Source organism: Oncorhynchus nerka, linkage group LG23 (assembly GCF_034236695.1).
Source record: "Oncorhynchus nerka isolate Pitt River linkage group LG23, Oner_Uvic_2.0, whole genome shotgun sequence".
Classification (NCBI taxonomy): Eukaryota; Metazoa; Chordata; class Actinopteri; order Salmoniformes; family Salmonidae; genus Oncorhynchus; species Oncorhynchus nerka.
The window spans coordinates 21,636,354-21,657,544 of NC_088418.1; the positions used below are offsets into that span (position 1 = coordinate 21,636,354).

At 42.2% G+C, this 21,191-nt stretch overlaps 1 protein-coding gene across 2 annotated transcripts in view; it reads right to left on the reverse strand.

The window, feature by feature from the left end:
• The window catches only part of LOC115106454 (thyroid hormone receptor alpha-like), a 159,142-nt gene extending 150,115 nt beyond the window's left edge, over positions 1-9,027 (reverse strand). For both annotated transcript variants that reach the window (XM_029629219.2, XM_029629217.2), the window contains exon 1: positions 8,490-9,027. The gene's annotated coding sequence lies outside the window, so the exon portion shown is untranslated. The remainder of the gene's footprint in view (positions 1-8,489) is intronic.
• Between the last annotated feature and the right edge of the window lie 12,164 nt (positions 9,028-21,191).

Below are 21,191 nucleotides of genomic sequence, written 5' to 3' on the forward strand. Positions count from 1 at the left end.
ACAGCTGAAACAACAATATTTGTGGTTATGGAAAATATATTTCAGAGGTTCAGATGGTACAATGATTCTCTACACTATACTATCTTATTTTGTCACAAACTGAAATTAGGTGAACTATTATACTTTTAACAACCAGGAAATGGTGGAGCGGTTTCTGCATAGTGCAACTTTAAGCTTGGGGTGATGTAGAAGCTCAACTGAAATGGTGCCTGAGGAAAACCATTGGTCACACAGAAATGACAACCCGCACTCAGTAAATAGCCCCTTCTTCACCTCAGCCAATGGCGAGTCACAATGACAACCCTAAACCATTTAAGTCTCATCTGACCTCATGTCGTTTGACCCCTATCTACTGGTTAAACCATAGACGAGTGGTCACCAACCTTTTCTGAGTCAAGATCACTTTTGCAGTCAAAAAGCAAGCCGAGATCTACCATAAAAACATGAACCTAATAAAAACAGTTCTGTAGGAATGAGGTTTGAACAGTAGGTTTAATACATTATCACAGAATATTGGCTACATGCCTGGCCTGCCAATATTGTTCTTCTCAGACCGTATTATATTTAAAAACTCGAACTTTGATTAGAAAATAGATGAGTTTGTGTAGCACCTGCGAGTTCCTTGTTGTCTTGAACACACTGAAGTCGGAGATTTCCGAGTTCCCAGTTGTCTTGAACAAGGTATTAGTCTCAGCAGAGGGAGGGAGAGATAAGCAGAGGGTCCGCCTCTCACGACCCCTGCTCCCTCCTTCCTTTCCTCCGGTGAGACTGACCAGGAGAGGGGACACCGTCTTGTCTTCGACCTGATGGCGAAACTCAAGTCGGTAACACATCTGCCTCAGGCACAAATTCACGTTGTTCCTATGACCAGAGAAAGTGAAATACTCCTCAATATTAAAATAGACACAACGAGCTGCTAATAATAGTTTAAACGAAGGGCTATCGATACACTTGGCTACGCATTCATGCAGTTGCAGCGCGAACTGAAGTAGAGAGAAGTGCATTTTATGTTTTGTAATAGTGTTGAATCATTTTTGGGGGGCAGTGCTGAATAAAAACTTAAACATGAACTCGCTCATTAAAACAGCAGCTCTTTGCTGTAGCTATTCTTTGATAGTCTATGTACAGTAATTGTTTTAAAGAAATCGCTATCTATAGTAATTGTTTTTATGAAATAGCTGTGGCCAGGGTCATGGAAGCTTTAGGTAGGCACACAGTTTTTTTTAGCGATCCGATTGGCCAGCGCAGTTGGCACACTCAATTTATTTAGCCACAGATCTCCCGGTCCGCCTGGTAAGCGGAGTTTGTCTTTTCAGACAAAGGAAATGGCAAAAAAAGGGGAACTTTTGAATCAAGTGCACCTACTGCGCTCGACTGGTTGGTGACCACTGCCATAGACCGTAAAATGAATTGACAAAACCATCAATGACGTCACCCCATTGTTTCCGATGTGAAGTCTCAGTGGGCATTTGAAGATCAGGAAGTGTCGTTTTAGTGCGTTGCCATCTTGCTTCACAGAGGAGTTTTTGGAAACATTGCACAGTTGAAGCTATTCTAGGAAGTGACTTTGCAGGCAAGCTCAGTGCTGTCCCTTCTGAGTATCTCAAATTGAAGACCGACCGGGGTACTGCAGGCTGCAATTTATCCTTTTCCTTCTGTGTGCAATTTTCTAATAATCGGTTAAAGGAAATACATCTGATGAAATAGAAACCAGTATTGGTACCATGATTGTGTATGAAAAATGTTTTGTATCCACGAATATTCACCACCATACTCTTTTGACCTATAATGGGGGATACTGCTTCACTTCATACATTGTCCTTGCTAGAGTGGAATAACTACAGAAGTGTGATTAATCTAGAGTTGAGATTGAAATTTCAGAAAGTTTTCAGATTTCACAGAAAATAAATGAACAGAAATATAGTTGCTAGACAAGATAAAAAGTGGTTACTATTGACTAGAAATCAATGGGAGTGTGTCAAACACAGAAGTATGGTGAAGAGAGTATAAAGGGATTATAAACTGGCTGGTTCGAGCCCTAAATGCTGATTGACTGACATCCATGGCATATCAGACAGTATACCACGGGTATGACAAAACATATATTTGTACTGCTCTAATTACACTGATAACCAGTTTATAATAGCAATAAGGCACCTCAGGGGTTTGTGGTATATGGCCAATAAGGGCTGTATCCAGGCACTCCGCACCGTGGTGCATAAGACCAACCCTTAGCCGTGGTATATTGGCCATTTACCACAAACCCCCAGGGGGACCTTGTTGCTTAAAGATAGTCACTTGTTGGTAACTGCACAAAACAACCTCTAATGCATCGGGCCAGGACATGTTTCAACTCTACCTCTGGGAGAAAGATGACATTTTGGTCAACCGTGTTAATAAAATGAAAATGGTAAACGTTGGCATTGTCACACACTGTTATAACACTCATTTATCAAAAGCGCACATTTAAAGCCTTTGGGAGAAGGTCAGTCCAATTCAATTCAACCCGGCGGATCAACAAATTGGATGCACAATGGTATGTGAGCATATCTCAGGACAGACAACGCTGGCTATTGTTTAGCCAGTCAAACAATCTCAATTGTTATCCGCTCACATCTATGGGACCAACTCTACATAACCTTCATCTTAATCATTCAAATAGACTTTGATATAAAAGGTTTTGAGAGAAGCTTATCCGTCGTAAAGACGATGTGCCCCAAATGCTGTCATTCGCAGAGCGAAAACATACAGATCAGCTGACGGCATTTTGTGCTGCCTGCACCTTTCTGAACGGAGACCACGAGAGCAACCTGTGAACGCATGGCATAAATCGGTGACATAATCTAATTAGTCATAAACATGAGCAGGGACAATCACGCGAGAGCACTCCGGGGACATGTGTGGGATGACTAACTCTGCTGCACAGTATTCAGGTCAAGTCGACATGAAAACCATTCACTGTCAAAGCAAAGAACATTGTAACCCAAAAAAATATCATATTTCTCAAAGACAGTACATTGTCCAGTCTTAGTCGATATTGTAGAAGTAAGTAATGGAATCCGGACAAATTCCAGTCTGGCCCCATTGCCCACTCTCACTCTCAGCCTAGACTGTTCAGGAAAGGGCTCGATGTGTTTGACAACCCAGCATGTCACGGTCTCTCTGTAGTCTCCTCTTCTCTGCTCTCTCTGACATCATAATAGAGTGGATTCAGATCAGGACATCGGCTGCACTGCATAGCCTGCTTATATAACTGAACTCCATCTCACTTTATCTAAGCTTCCAGCACCACTGCCCCATACAGAGAGAGACCGAGGGGCAAATGAGGAGGAAAAGCTGAAATGTCTTGAGTCAATAAGTATTCAATCCCTTTGTTATGGCAAAGCCTAAATACAAATTTGCTTAACAAGTCACATAATGCGTTACATGGACTCACTCTGTGTGCAATAATAGTGTTTAACATATTTTTTTTATGAATACCTAATCTCTGTACCCCACACATACAGTTATCTGTAAGGTTCCTTAGTCAAGCAGTGAATTTCAAACACAGATTCAACCACAAAGACCAGGGAGGGTTTTCCAATGACTCGAAAAGAAGGGCACCTATTGGGAGATGGGTAAAAAAAATACATTGAATATCCCTTTGAGCATGGTGAAGTTAGTAATTACACTTTGGATGGTGTGGCTCAGTTGGTAGAGCAAGGAGCTTGCAACGCCAGGGTTGTGGGTTCGATTCCCATGGGTGACCAGTACAAAAACTGTATGCACTCACTACTGTAAGCCACTCTGGATAAAAGCGTCTGCTAAATGACTAAAATATCAATGCAAGTGTATCAATACATCCAGTCACTACAAAGATAACGTTGACAGAGAGGAAGGAAACCGCTTAAGGGATTTCACCATCCGGCCAATGGTGTCTTTAAAACAGTTACAGAGTTGAATGGCTGTGAGAGGAGAAAACATTGTAGTTACTCCACAATACTAACCTAAATGACAGAGTGAAAAGAAGAGAGCCTGTATGGAATAAAATTATTCCAAAACATGCATCCTGTTTGTTGTTAGGCACTAAAGTAAAACTGATAAAAATGTGCAAAGAAATTAACTCTATGTCCCGAATACAAAGCGTTATGTTTGGGGATAATCCAGCACATCACCGAGTACCACTCTTCATATTTTCAAGAATGGTGGTGGCTGCATCATGTTATGGCTATGCTTGTCATCGGCAAGGACTAAGGAAATATTTAGGATAAAAAGAAACAGAATAGAGCTAAGCACAGGCAAAATCCTAGAGGAAAACCTGGTTTAGTATCCTTTCCAACAGACACTGGGAAACAAATCCACCTTTCAGCAGGATAATAAACAAGGCCAAATATACACTTGAGTTGCTTACAAAGATGACATTGAATGTTGCTGAGTGGCCCAGTTACAGTTATGACTTAAATCAGCTAGAACATCTACAGCAAGACTTGAAAATGGCTTTCTAACTTGGCAGAGCTATAAAAAAAAATATGCTAATATTGTAAAATCCAGGTGTGGAAAGCTCTTAGAGACTTACCCAGAAAGACTCACAGCTATAATCACTGCTAAAAGTGATTCTAACATGTATTGACTCAAGGGTGTGAATACAGTACTAGTCAAAAGTTTGGACACACCTACTCATTCAAGGGTTTTTCTTTATTTTATCATAGTGAAGACACCAACACTATGAAATAACACATACGGAATCATGTAGTAACCAAAAAAGTGTGAAAAAAATTCAAATATATTTCAGATTTCAGATTCTTCCAAGTAGCCACCCATTGACTTGATGAAAGCTTTGCACACTCTTGGCATTCTCTCAACCAGCTTCATGAAGTAGTCAGGTTCGTGCCATGGGGGAGATCTTCATAAGCTATACTCAGCCCTGTCTCAGGGTAGTAAGTTGGTGTTTTGCGGATATCCCTCTAGTGGTGTGGGGCTGTGCTCTGGCAAAGTGGGTGGGGTTATATCCTGCCTGGTTGGCCCTGTCCGGGGGTATCGTCATACGGGGCCACAGTGTCTCCCAACCCCTCCTGTCTCAGCCTCCAGTATCTATGCTGCAATAGTGTATGTGTCGGGGGGCTAGGGTCAGTCTGTTATATCTGGTGTAATTCTCTTGTCTTATACAGCGTCCTGTTTGAATGTAGGTACACTCCCTCTACATTTACATTTAAGTCATTTAGCAGACGCTCTTATCCAGAGCGACTTACAAATTGGTGCTTTCACCTTATGACATCCAGTGGAACAGCACTTTACAATACTCTAATTCTCTCTCTCACTCCCAGAGGACCTGAGCCCTAGGACCATGCCTCAGAACTACCTGGCCTGATGACTCCTTGCTGTCCCCAGTCCACCTGGTCGTGCTGCTGCTCCAGCTTCAACTGTTCCGCCTGTGGCTATGGAACCCTTACCTGTTCACCGGACGTGCTACCTTGTCCCGGACCTGCTGTTTTCGACTCTCTCTTTCTACCGCACCTGCTGTCTCGAACTCTGAATGCTCGGCTATGAAAAGCCAACTGACATTTACCCCTGAGGTGCTGACCTTTTGCACCCTCTTCAACCACTGTGATTATTATTATTTGACCCTGCTGGTCATCTATGAACATTTGAACATCTTGGCCATGTACTGTTATAATCTCCATCCGGCACTGCCAGAAGAGGACTGGCCACCCCTCAGAGTCTGGTTCCTCTCTAGGTTTCTTCCTAGGTTCCTGCCTTTCTAGGGAGTTACTGATAACACCCCCCCGTACTAAACATAAACAGTATGCACTAATACACACATACATGCATTTTTGTTATTGTTGTATCTTTAACTCTTATTTTACCAGGTAAATTGAGTGAGAACAGATTCTCATTTAAAGCAACGACCTGGGGAATAGTTACAGGAGAGAGTAGGGGGGGGATGAATGAGCCAATTAGAAGCCTGGGATGATTAGGTGGCCATGATGGTATGAGGGCCAAATTGTGAATTTAGCCAGGACACCGGGGTGAACACCCTTACATTTACGATAAGTGGCATGGGATCTTTGGTGACCGCAGACAGTCAGGACACCCCTTTATCATCCCATCTGAAAGTGACGGAACCCAAGATGTAGGAGGCTGAGTTACTGTACATAAATGAAATCATTGGCATACAGAAACTTTCCAAAGCCCACACAGGGTTTATTTGCTTTCAGAAACATGTTTATGGTGTAATGTCTGATTTGGCCAAGGGCCAAGGCTAATCAACAGAGGCAAAGAAGACCGAGTTTTAAACACCTAGGTAATGATTCATGTGTAGGTGGAAATCTGGATGAAAGTCAAAGGACTCGATGTATTAGGTTTTATCATAGAGCTGGGAAATATCTCCCTCCCAAATGTAAACAGCTATCAGTATCCCTGATATTTGCCCTACCACTTGTATGGCGTTGTTCTGAACCCACTGCCCCCAAGTCGCTGTGACATCGTCAAGTTCGCCACCCCCACCCCATCCATTGGTATGCCCTTAATGGAGATTGTGCGCGCCCGGTCGAGCGTGTGTAGCAAGCTAATTAGTTTAAATATCAACAGTACTGCCACAGCAGCATAACATTTGATTAACACTTGATAACACTTGATTTACATCACCATCAATATTCGGCCTGGTTGGCTGATAGCACTTAATCATTTCCTTAGCTGCGGGAAAGTTGCTGGAGGTGCTGCAGCACCCCTGATAAATGTAAATACATGTGCCAAAGTTATAGAATTACTGCTGTCTGTTCAGAAAGAAATGACATTTTCAGAATAGCCTACTGCACCCGAGTAGTCCTATAATGTAGCCATAGAGGATCAATAGCTTTTTATATTTTTATTGCCTAGATGTGGTTGGAAAGCAAAATGGCTCCTGCTGAAGAGAGAAGACTCTAATCTGTCTGCTTTAAGCTACCTTAATATTTAATCAACTTCCAAATAGGCCTATTGAGCTAACATTGTTTTAAGTAAAACAAGAGAGAAGTAGGCTTTGGCACGAGCGCATAGCGAGCTGTGCATTATTGGGCGAGTCAGTAAAACTGAAAAGCTTTTTTTAGGACTATAATTTTCTTGTCATATTGTACAATATGTGTGTCTCCACACACACCTAGGCCCAGGCTATTGATGGATTCAAGACAAGGTTGTTTTTATTGATCTCAGATTCTCAGTTGGTCAGTGTCAAAGTAGCCTGTCATTTCCATCAGTTGTGCCGTATTACAAAAGTATCCAGTCCTGCACAATGATGTATAATTGCATGAAATCCGTTTATAAAAGGCCACATTTTTCCTGGACCCTAGGCTAGCTACTAAAAATGGTCCCCATGTGTGCAAAAACAAAGCCATCAGTGATTGGATCATTTCGAACCAATCAGAGTATGAAAGCCAATGACACATTTTCAAAACGCCGCTTTACCCATGTGTGTTCTGGGTCTGGCCCAACCCATCTGTTTCTGGGACCAATCAGACGGTCTAGAATGGATTCGCTCGAGGGAGGGGGGGGCATTCCTGCAGAGCCAGGAATGACCAGATGCAGGAACGCCCCGAATTGCGGGCTGCAGTTGTACACTATTGACTGATTGAGGAGAAGAAACTTTAATGTCCATGGGCGTGGTGTTGCGTTTGGCCAGAGCATAGAGTTTGGATAGCCAGGCAACATTTAAATGGACATTACTGTATGACAGCGCTAAGAAAACAGACACATTTATTATAATAGAATAGTAAGTAACGTTGTGCCAAGCTATTGACATTACACAGGAATTTCCCAAACGAGACTAAATGATATGGATGTGCGTAACTGTCATGTGTTCCATGATATTTCCCAGGCCCATATTGTTGGTATGCCCTATGACTGTCAGAAATCAATATTCATGGAGCTATAGGCCTAGAATTATCCGTTTCATTCTGCGGTATCATAGCAAATGTGATGTGTAGTTTGTACTGTAACCCTTAGAAGTTGGCAGTTAGCCAAAGTATTTGCTGCAACTGTGCTACAAACATACCTGCACCAGATTTGAACAATATGACACTTACTTGATAAAATAATATTTGAACCTCCTACACACAAAGCCACACAACCTGCACAATAATAGACAGATGCGTGCGTGTGTGTGTGTGTGTGTGTGTGTGTGTGTGTGTGTGTGTGTGTGTGTGTGTGTGTGTGTAGTATCATAAATTAATAAATACAAGTTAGGCCCCTCAGTTGATTACGTGAATACATTGCACACGGACTATCTGCATCGACAACGACATCAGACAATAAATTAAATAAACACTACAACAGTACAACAGTAATTGCGGCGAATTATATTTTAGCACGCAAACTGTAGGAGGCCAAGGTGAAGCTATACTGTAGCCTACATAATGCTGCTGATCTGTCAAACCATGCAGCTACTAGGGCTAGCTTGGACAGAAAAATACGCACAAATGCGACATGCAAGGTGGGTAGAACACGTTTGAAAGTAAATATGTGCCAATGAGACTCACCGTCAGGTTCTTCTACTGTTTTGGACGGGAATACGGTTGTTTTGAGACTGAAACGAGGATGAAAAAGTCAATGCCTCTCCGTATAAAGCGCAAGTGGAGTGGTAGGGTATGCAACTGCACAGTACCGGGCTTTTCTATTTAAAAAAATTCCTCTGCAAAGCGCCGCTTGCCGTCAAAACGTCTCGTGCGGTCCCTAATTTGCACTTAAACAAAGTCACAAGGTGCTCGTTATTTGGGATTTCCCATGAGGTATGTGTAAAAAGGTGCTCCAGTAACGTTTCGGTAGGCTGCCACGACAGGGAAATGGAATCAAGAGATATACTATTGCTCCTCCCTCCGCATATGTACAGTATGGGGCGCACACTGCTCTGGGCCAATGCAATGCTCTGGGCCCGCATAAAACAATTTAATAAAACTAGCTATCTACCGCTCTCTACAGGACTACCACTCTCTACAGGACTAACACTGTAAAGTACAAACACATCTACCCCTGATTCTAAAAACGTATTTAAAAGTAGCAATATTCGCTTTGAATGTGAGACCATAAGAATGAATGTAGCCTAGTGTGGAGATGTTGAGCATCCCCTGGCATTCACACGGATACAAGTCTGGCGTGGTGCGTTATTCTCGTCCTCATATAGGCTAGGTTCACCGAGGACGCGGTCCAGCTCCTCCCTTCACAAAGAAGAATGAAAGACCTCAAGTACCTGACTTGCCTTACCCGATGGGAGATGAGGTTAGGTGAGGACCATGAGCTTTTCTCAATAAGACAAAACCATTTTCAATCAAACTATTAAATACCCTAAAATAAATTACACCTATGAGATGAAAATATGAGGCTATTAATAAAATATAACAATTCTTATCACATGCCATGCTTATTGTCTGCTTATAATGATACACCTTGAAGGTATTCTATAGTCTACAGCAGTTTTGTATGGACCCTGAAAACCTACGCATCTGACTGACAATAATTTGGACCGAATGCTGAGGGAGGACTTGGAGACAGGGCTCAATACTTGGGCAATGTTAAATACTCTACAGATAGCAGATGGGAAATTGTTATTAATCATGTGAGAAAGCCTGTCTGCAAAGCAGAAGTTTGGGTCGTATCCAAGAGCAATATGGGAGTGGATTGCATTTTCTGTCATATTGTATCAGTAGGAAGAGCTCCACATGTTACTGCCTAGAGACAACAAACTGGCTAGCTTATATAAGGATTTGATTTAATAACTTCCAAAATATGTATTTTACCATGACCCCAATGATGATGATTCCAAAACTGTCCATTGCTTTATATTAAGGTGACGTGCTAAAACATGACGACTTTTGCTTCCATTCGGCCTAAATAATCCCCCTCTTTTTCCCATTAAGCAGAGCACTAAGATTTATATCATGACTGACAGATATTTCCATCAATAGCATATGGATCCTTTCCTAGGTGGTAAGAGCTCATATATAATAATTATACTATTTCTGTAAATGTAAATGGCATAGGGTTTGAGAAATCATGAGGCATGATGATATATGCTTCCAAGGCATCAACGATGATTCAGAAAAATGCCGTCTATTTCACCCATTTCCATCTCATCTAAGAGCTGCATGGACATGGCTGAGCAGAATGTATGCTTACTGGCTCGGTTCAGTCACAAACATCAGTCACATCATCTAATCTTCCAGACAAATATGTTTAGAGAAAAGCACACTATCAGGTGTATTAGGATATGTTTTCAGAACATTTAATGCTAGCACTTGTGAGATGTACATTGGATGGAATCAACTATCGATTGAAATCACCCGTGTGAGGGAATAAAGATGGATCCTTCGTTGCTAAACCCTTGTCAACATGGTGTGTGACTGACTGATGTACAGCAGATGGGATCTGGGAGGTTTGATATGGGGAGTTGCTGTCTTTGATGGCAGCACCCTACACATTTCCGTTTGATCACACTGAGCAACAGTGTTTTCCCCCCCGGAACAAAGCAGCTAGTCCATCATAGGCTCATCTGACAGTCTGATCGAATTTATGTGTGTGTGTGTGTGCGTTGTGTGTAGGGGATTGAAGGGGCAGAGTGGAGGACTAGAGTGCCGAAAGGGCAATAGTAATTATTTTAGCTTCCATCGTGTGTTCAAATGACATGTAAACAAAGCAGTCAGTCCAATCACTGACTAGAGCACCCAACTGTTGTTCAATCCCTCTTGATATTCAATTGGAGATCTTTTCAGTCTGAGTTATTTATATTTTGACACCAGCCACTGCGCAATGTCATCCATAACCTTTATGTGTTACTATATTAAGGATGTCCGTAGCTTATGCCTGCCCATAGCATAATCCTACTGCCACCAATGGGCACTCTGTTCACAACGCCATACACGTGGTCTGCGGCTGTGAGGCCGGTTGGACGTATTGTCAAATTCTCTAAAACATAGTTGGAGGTGGCTTATGGTAGAGAGATTAACATTCAATTTTCTTGAAACAGCTGTGTGCAAAGTTTTCATCAAGGCAAAGGGTGGCTACTTTGAAGAATCTCAAATATAAAATATGTTACACTTTTTTAGTTACTAGATGATTCAATATGTGTTATTTCATCGTTTGGATGTCTTCACTATTATTCTACAGTGTAGAAAACAGTAAACATTTTTTTAAACCTGGAATGAGTAGGTGTGTCCAAACTTTTGACTGGTACCGTATATACAATTTTATAGACAGTATAAGTAGCCTGCGTCAGTCTTCGGAGGTGGAACCTCAACAAGCAATTCCGCTCTAGAACAGGAATTATATAGAAATAGGGGCGGGCATTGCCCTCAGGTGGGGTCCTTTTAATACTTTTTGTACTGAATTCCAACAAAAAATGGACTCTGAATATCTCATTGTGGAATGATACATGTTTGATGTGATCTGCAAAAGTGGGAATTACTATTATTTACCTTCATTTAACTAGGCAAGTCAGTTAAGAACAAATTCTTATTTTCAATGACGGCCTAGGAACAGTTGGTTAACTGTCTGTTCAGGGGCAGAATGACAGATTTGTACCTTATCAGGGATTTGAACTTGCAACCCTCCGGTTGCTAGTCCACCGCTCTAACCACTAGGCTACCCTGCCTAGAATTGACAAAGCAAGCTACGGTACTGTATGTGAATACAGGGCCTTTGATGGCAAATGTTCTCCAGCCTTTAGCATTTTTAAACTAAAAGGCATTGCTTCCAATGTATCTCACAGATTGCTGTGTGCAACAACAGTGGAACAGGAGGTTTGTTCCAGTTTGATCCCACAATCAGCTTTTTCATGTTGAAAGGCAGTATTGAACGAAACAATCAGCATTCCAATTTCACCTCTTCTTTGTCACAAAGAGGTTGACAGCTACTGGAGATGGTCTACGGTTGTCTACGTTTGGCTAACTGCCAGTAACTCTCAAAACATGGGGTTGATCATTCCACGCTCATCTGCAGAGAACTGATTTCCACGTTTGCACTACAAACAAGAAAAGAAAGTGCCAAAGATATAGAAACATCACTAGAATACCAAATCTTGGCACCCAGAACCAATTTTAAATGTGCACGCTGACCAGCTACTCGATCTAACAGTAATAAGAGACTACTGGAATATTACCATTTGAAGCCATCCTCCCAAATCATCCAGGGATGATGGTTTAGGCGGGATACAGTAGGTCAAGACTATAATTGGATCATGTGAGACATGCAAAGAAAGGAATGCCCACTTCCCGCCATCAAACCACACGCTACACAAGCAGTTCGCTACACCCGCGATAACATCTGCTAAATATGTGTATGTGTAACAGTATAATTTTAGTCCGTCCCCTCGCCCATACCCGGGCTCGAACCAGGGACCCTCTGCACACACCAACAACTGACACCCACGAAGCAACGTTACCCATCGCTCCACAAAAGCAGCGGCCCTTGCAGAGCAAAGGGAACCAATACTTCAAGGTCTCAGAGCAAGTGATGTCACCGGTTGAAACGCTATTAGCGCGCACCACCGCTAACTAGCTAGCCATTTCACGTCCGTTACATATGCAACCAATAAAATGTGATTTGTGTTAACCGTGACAAGCGCTATGTAAATACTTGACCTTAATGACAAGTCTACAGCTTGTAAACTCTAATCCAATAAATGAATGGGATAGTAAAACCCACGAACGTACAGTGCACACACTCACAGTCAGCTTTCAATTCCTATAATCCAATTACAAATGTGCACTTTTAGATTATTTTTAATTATGTCACACGCACGCACGCACGCGCGCACACACACGCTCACCCCCCCCCCCACGCACACACACACACACACACACACACACACAAAGCCCCTTGACATAGATGCAATGGGGGGAAAAAACATGTCTCAGTTCAAACCATTACCTTCCTTATCTGTTATTGTCCTATTGCTTTTAATTGTTACTTTACTGTCCTTAAACAACACTCAATTTCAGGTTATGTGCACTGAACCTTGATCAGACGTGTTCAAGCGTATTTGCAGTGGTGTAACGTAACTAAGTAAAAATACTTTGAAGTACCACTTACATTTTTTGGGGTATCTATACTTTACTATATTATTTGTATTTTTGGCAACCTCTACTTTTACTCTACTACAATCCTAAAGAAAATAATGTGCTTTTTACTCGTCTCCATTTTCCCTGACATCCACAAGTACTTGTTAAGTTTCTAATGCTTAGGCAGGACAGCAAAATGGTCAAATTCACACAGCATCCTACTGCCTCTGATCTGGTGGACTCACTTAACACAAATACTGCGTTTGTAAATGGTCCCTGAGTGTTGGAGTGTGCCCCTGGCTGTCCTTTTTTTTTTTAAACACAAGAAATTGTGCCGTCTGTTTGGTTAATGTAAGGATTTTGATGTATAGCATTTACTTGAACTTTTAATCAAGTATGACAATTTAGTACTTTTTCACCCACTGTACTAAAGTACATTTAAAACCAGATACTTTTAGACTTTTAATCATGACTTAAGTTATTTTCTATTAAGGTACCTTTACTTTTTCCACCACTGTTTATTTTGTGGTGAACCGTGTTAACCCCTCGGGTTCCTGTCATGTTGATTGTATCACGCAGAGCGCCAGTTCCTCGGATCACTGATAGGCTAGTCACTGGGAACATTTTTGCTTAATGGTCCACAATGATTTACATATGCCAATGGATGGAAAGAAAAAATGTATGCAGTCACTACTGTAAGTCGCTAGAATAAGAGCTTCTGCTAAATGACTAAAATGTCAATGTAAAATGGATTTCAGGAATTTTGGTCCTATCAGCCTTTACATACAGTACATCAGAGTTCTAAATCAACATCATTACATTAGATTGATTGTGCTAATTTACTTTTGTAAATATTCATGGGACTGCTCTCTTACCCAAGTGTAGGCAGGAGGAGGGAGGTTAGCCCACTATTTATGTTGATGCGTAATATGAGCCATTGTTATTCATAATTTAGAAAGGCTTTTTAGTAATTACAACTGCTTCCAGGTCAATGAGTGTCCTCCTCAGGTGAAAGCCAAAGGGTTAATTAGGCTACGATTCTCACTGAGGATTCACCCTTTCTCAATAATAGACAGAAAGAATTTGGCCTCAATCAATCAATCAATCAATCAATCAATCCACACTCACTTTAATTCAGGACCTCAATCAACATAACTCATGCATAGGTTGGAGAATGGTTCACTCAGATTTAGTTCAATTCCCTGAAATGAATGAGCTGATCTTGCAGGGGATGCTTAGCAAAGAGGATGTTGTTCGTTGACCAGTAACTCCGAATTCGTAACACTTAAACATATACCTGTCTTTGCAGTGATCTGTGAAATATAGAAATATAACTGTATAGAAATGTAACTGTATATTTACCAAGAAATATACTGTATATCATACATATGGTGCCCTGCCAAATGTGTCTCAAATTTCCACATCTTTCCTTTCTCTTCTTTCTGTGACCGTGTAGATTTTGGGGGAGATTGGGATTGTATGGTTTAAGAGAGGTCCTGCAGTGGCCAGTGTTTGTGACATTTTCTTTGGGAAACCCTATTGAGGAAGTGAAAATTGCAACAAATTGAGTGAAGAAAGGCCCAGGGCAGCTACAGCAACATACTGTGCCTTCAGAATGTGTTCACACTCCTTGACTTTTTCCACATTTTGTTGTGTTACAGCCTGAATTTAAAATGGATTCATTTGAGATTTGTGTCACTGGCAATGATGTCAAAGTGGAATTATGTTTTTAGAATGAATTACAAATTAATACAAAATGAAAAGCTGGAAAGTCTTGAGTCCAAAAGTATTCAAGCCCTTTGTTATGACAAGCCTAAATAAGTTCAGGAGTAAACATGGTCTTAACAAGTCACATAATAAGTTGCATGGACTCACTCTGTGAGCAATAATAGTGTTTAATATGATTTTTTATGTACCCCACACATACAACTATCTGTAAGGTCCCTCAGTCGAACAGTGAATTTCAAACCCAGATTCAACCACTTCACAAAGACGGGCGGGCACCTATTGGTAGATGGGTAAAAAAAAACACACAAAAAACAGACATTGAATATACCTTTGAGCATGGGCTTTTCACAGTCCCCAGGTCCAGAACCAATTCAAGGAAATGTATAGTATTATACAAAGCCATGAGTGCATAGAACTCCCTTCCACCTTAGTGAACAGCAAACTTGGTTTAAAAAAACAAATAAAGCAACACCTCACGGCACAACGCCTCTCCCCCATGTGACCTACTTGTTGTGTATATGAACTGACAGGTAAACTATTTTTACCAAAAGTATGTGGACACCTGCTCATCGAACATCTCATTCCAAAATCATGGACATTAATATGGAGTGGTTCCTCTCTTTGCTGCTATAACAGCCTCCACTCTTCTGGGAAGGTTTTCCACTAGATGTTGGAACATTGCTCGGGGACCTGATTCCATTCAGCCACAAGAGCATTAGTGAGGTTGGGCACTGATGTTGGGCGATTAGGCCTGGCTCGCAGTCGGCATTCCAATTCATCCCAAAGGTGTTTGATGGGGTTGAGGTCAGGGCTCTGTGCAGTACGGTCAAGTTCTTCTACACCGATCTCGACAAAAAAATTCTGCATGGACCTCGCTTTGTGCACGGGGGCATTGTCATGCTGAAACAGGAAAGTCCTTCTCCAAACTTTTGCCACAAAGTTGGAAGCACAGAATCGTCTAGAATGTCATTGTATGCTGTATCATTAAGATTTCCCTTCACTGAAACTAAAGGGCCCGAACCATGAAAAACAACTCCAGACCATTATTCCTTATCGACCAAACTTTACAGTTAGTCCTATACATTCGGGCAGGTAGCGTTCTCCTGGCATCCGCCAAACCCAGATTTGTCCGTCGGGGTGCCAGATGGTGAAGCATAATTCATCACTCCAGAGAAGGCGTTTCCACTGCTCCAGAGTCCAATGGTGCCAGGCTTTACACCACTCCAGCCAACACTTGGCATTGTGCATGGTGATCTTAGGCTTGGGTGCTGCTGCTCGGGCATGGAAACCCATTTCATGAAGCTCCCGACGAACAGTTCTTGTGCTGAAGTTGCTTCCAGAGGCCGTTTGGAACTCGGTAGTGAGTGTTGCAACCGAGGACAGATGACGCGCTACGTGATTTAACCTAAAACACAAGGTCAAATATACTGTACACTGGAGTTGCTTACCAAGACAACATTGAATGTTCCTGAGTAACCTAGTTACAGTTTTGACTTAAACCGGCTTGAAAATCTATGGCAAGTCATGAAAATAGCTGTCTAGCGATGATCAACAACCAACTTGAGTTTGAACATTTTTAACAAGAATAATGTGCAAATATTGTACAATCCAGGTGTGCAAAGCTCTTAGAGACTTACCCAGAAAGAGCCACAGCTGTAATCGCTGCCACAGGTGATTCTAACATGTGTTGACTCAGTGGTGTGAATATTTATTTCTAAAATTATGTTTTCACTTTCTCATTATTGTCTATTGTGTGTAGATGGGTGAGAGACAAAAATATATATTAAATTCAGGCTGTAACACAACAAAATGTGGAATAAGTCAAGGGGTGTGAATACTTTCTGGAGGCACCGTAGATGTCCTCAGCCACCTTAGCTTTTCTGTGTGTGTGTGTGTGTGTGTGTGCGTAAGGCTTACGCACGTGTGTCCACAATAATCCATGTGCGTGTGTGTGTGTATTGCTGTGCATATGTGTGCGTGCGTGTGTGTGTGTGTGTGTGTGTGTGTGTGTGTGTGTGTGTGTGTGTGTGTGTGTGTGTGTGTGTGTATTGCTGTGCGTATGTGTGTGTGCGTGTGTGTGTGTGTATTGCTGTGCGTGTGTGTGTGTATTGCTGTGCGTATGTGTGCGTGCGTGTGTGTGTGTGTGTGTGTGTGTGTGTGTGTGTGTGTGTGTGTGTGTGTGTGTGTGTGTGTGTGTGTGTGTGTGTATTGCTGTGCGTATGTGTACGTGCGTGTGAGTGCGCATTTGTGGTTCAAACGAGGTTAGCTTATACGGCAACCAATTAGCCTTTACAATTTACTATTCTCTCTTTGTACTCTCAGAGAGGAATGCTAACAAATGAGAGTTCATGTAGCAAATGCATATTAGGGGCTGATATTACAGAGGTTTGTCTGCTCTGCTCAGAATAATGGATTGGGTCGTCTACAGCTGTCCACTCCCTAAACGGCGCCAGCGCGTAATCTGCCTCCTGATGTATTTCCCCCCTGATTTAAGCATGTTTTCCTCTGGGGCAACACAGACCCTCCAAATGAAACACTAATGTGATAATGATATACTGCAAAAGCAGCTGTAACACAGCGCAGGCAATAGTTTCACAAAATGAAAGACCCTTTCTATAAGATGCTGTTTTAGTGTGTGGTTTAAGTGAGTGGTGACAAGCCAAGGCGGAGAGGGTGTGAAGTGTAAAGCAATATGTAGCCAAGATGTCTGTGGCCACGGAGAACCGTGCAACAACAAAAACTGATCCAAGCTGTATCCGGAGAAATGATATTCCCCTATGGGTTTTCATTCTGTCACAGTATGAACACGAGGGGCTAATCCAATGTTAATTAAGAAGGCAGATGAACTCAAGTTGCTGCTAGTACACAGTATATCACGTCCCCTTGTTGACATGGAAGCCCCATTCATTGTCATGGCAACCGATAAACCTGTCATGACTAGGAAAACCTCCAACAGGTTCAACTGTGAATAGTCTCGTGCTAAGACAATACCTAAAGGGTAATGTTGATGAGAGATTTCACACCAGATTATGATACATTTGTTCTACTTGGTTCTTCAAATGAGGCATACAGATGTTGGATCTTAATTTGAGCCAGTTTGCTACAGCAGGAAAATAATCCTACAGCTACAGTAATGTGAATTATTATATGGATTATAATTAATGGACATTTTTGTAGGGGCTGATACAGTTTTCATAAGGGGAAATCATGTCTGAAATTTCTAAGTGGATCTTACAAACTTCAGAAGCCTTTTTAAACCTTAAATACACTATAATATTTGAATTTCCTACATTGCAGGAAAGTTCTGTAACAGAGAACTCCGATTAAGAGCCTACTGTACATATGTAAGAGTATGCTTAGGACTTAGGACAAGTATGCTTGTTAATGCTGATTTTGCAGTTTCGTAAGTAACTCATATGGCTGTTGTATATTGTTGGCTTACGGTCTTGTTATTGTTTTTCTTCACTTTCCTGCATTGCCTTTATTTTTTCATTTAAAAGCATCCATATCTGAAATGTGCTATATAAATCAAGTTTGATTGGATAATGAATCGCTTTTTTCATGCTTACACATGCATGTAGAACAAAAAAAAACCTGCGTGTTCGACAGTCGTGTTTAGCTGAGTCACTTACATACTGCTTACCAGGCCCAGCCGGTGTGTAGCTGAAAAACACTCACTGAGGACTGAATTCTATGTACAACTCTATGGGGGCTGTATTCTAATTCGAATGGTTAAACAAACATGTGATGTGCCATGTTGAAGACACGACATCAGCCTCCGCTTTCGAAGGAATATTTATGAGGCATTCTCAGTATTACCTTTGACTTGTATTACCCAGGTCGCCATGGGAACCTATGTTGCAACTAGAAACTAATGGGTACCTGGCTCTCGAAAGGAAGGAAATCGGTGAATGAAGGCAGGCATTATGGGTTAAGGCACTTACAGTGTAACTAATAACACATAGACATGTTGCTAGCTGTAATGGGCAAAGATTGATGTCCCCCCCCCCCCCTCAAGCACTATTACATGGCTCTGCTAAACCCATTAACCCCATTACCGAAAAGTTTATTTCATACAGTCAGTCCCAAGCAAAATCATAAAATCTCCTGACTCTATGAGACAAGCAGATGTTTCGAGGAAGTCATTACTCTTCAGAAGAGGACACAATGGGAGATTCTCAATTGGTCAAAATGCCTGTCCTCTCTTTGGCTCCTCCGTCCTCCTCTCCTCCGTGACCCAGAAACCATTAAGTGGTCGCCGTATGAAGGAGAGTGTCAATTTGTTAATAGGCGAATGGAGGAGTTTGCTCCAATCCTCGATTGCCTCATCCGGTCTATTCTACCGCAGAAGAGTTTTGAAGTCCACCCCACCCCTTTGAAACAGCTTGTTGAGAAAAGCATGCACACATTTATTAAAAACAACATGCTTCTAATTCTTTCATTTATACAATGCACAAGAAGATCCATTTGTTTTGATACACATACCCCCTCTGTTAACATAATTTGCCTGATGATGCGCTAGTGGAGAAGGAGAGTCTTATTTCAAACAAGCACATTTTGTTTCCGCATTTCATTTCCTTGCCACCTCTCTTCGATGAACTTTGACCTTTTTCAAAAGGTGGCAAGGAGAGGGCGGAGGAGAGGAGGCGAGGAATTGGAGGAAATCTCAATGTAATTCTCCCAATGTCTTTAAATCCTAATCCTTAATGGCGCCCAAATTATCTCTCATGTCCTCCTGGTAATACGAGAATGGCTGTGCTCGACCCACTGTCTGGTTAATACTTGGTAAATCCCCCTAAATCCCCTTTCTCTCCGGCATAATCTGATGAGAGAATCTGTTCTCAACCCAGCGTCACATCTCTGGCATCTACCGCTGATGGAGTTCATGAGCTGGGCCTCTCTGAACTGGATCTCTGTGTGTGTGTGTGTGTGTGTGTGTGTGTGTGTGTGTGTGTGTGTGTGTGTGTGTGTGTGTGTGTGTGTGTGTGTGTGTGTGTGTGTGTGTGTGTGAAGTATGCTTGGGGTCATTGTCCATTTGGAAGACCCATTTGCAACCAAGCTTTAACTTCCTGACTGATGTCTTGAGATGTTGCTTCAATATATCTACATAATTTTCCTACCTCATGTTGCCATCTATTTTGTGAAGTGCACCTTTCCCTCCTGCAGCAAAGCACCCCACAACATGATGCTGCCACCCCCGTGCTTCACAGTTGGGATGGTGTTCTTCGGCTTGCAAGCCTCCACCTTTTTCCTCCAAATATAACGATGGTCATTATGGCCAGACAGTTCTATTTTTGTTTCATCAGACCAGAGGACATTTCTCCTAAAAGTGAGATCTTTGTCCTCATGTGCAGTTGCAAACCGTAGTCTGGCTTTTTATTGCGGTTTTGCAGCAGTGGCTTCTTCCTTGCTGAGCGGCCTTTCAGGTTATGTCGATATAGGACTCGTATTACTGTGAATATAGATACTTTTGTACCTGTTTCCTCCAGCATCTTCACAAGGTCCTTTGCTGTTGTTCTGGGATTGATTTGCACTTTTCACGCCAAAGTACGTTAATCTCTAGGGGACAGAACGCGTCTCCTTCCTGAGCGGTATGATTGCTGCGTGGTCCCATGGTGTTTATACTTGCATACTACTGTTTGTACAGATGAACGTGGTACCTTCAGGCGTTTGGAAATTGACGGACCCTCCACCTCCAAATCAATCCCACTCCATAGTACAGGCCTTGGTGCAACGCTCATACCTTCGACGATAAACGCGAATCTGACCATCACCCCTGGTGAGACAAAACCGCTACTCGTCAGTGAAGAGCACTTTTTGCCAGTCCTGTCTGGTTCAGTGACGGTGGGTTTGTGCCCATAGATGACATTGTTGCCAGTGATGTCTGGTGAGGACCTGCCTTACAACAGGCCTACAAGCCCTCAGTCCAGCCTCTCTCAGCCTATTGCGGACAGTCTGAGCACTGATAGAGGGATTGTGCGTTCCTGTTGTAACTTGGGCAGTTGTTGTTTCCATCTTGTACCTGTCCCGCAGGTGTGATGTTCGGATGTACCGATCCTGTGCAGGTGTTGTTACACGTGGTCTGCCACTGCGAGGATGATCAGCTGTCCGTCCTGTCTCCCTATAGCGCTGTCTTAGGTGTTTCACAGTATGGACATTGCAATTTATTGCCCTGGCCACATCTGCATTCCTCATGCCTCCTTGCAGCATGCCTAAGGCACATTCACGCAGATGAACAGGGACCCTGAGCATCTTTCTTTTGGTGTGTTTCAGCGTCAGTAGAAAGGCCTCTTTAGTGTCCTAAGTTTTCATAACTGTGACCTACTTGCCTACCGTCTGTAAACTGTTGGTGTCTTAACGACTGTGCCACAGGTGCATGTTCATTAATTGTTTATGGTTCATTGAACAAGCATGGGAAACAGTGTTTAAACCCTTTACAGTGAAGATCTGTGAAGTTATATG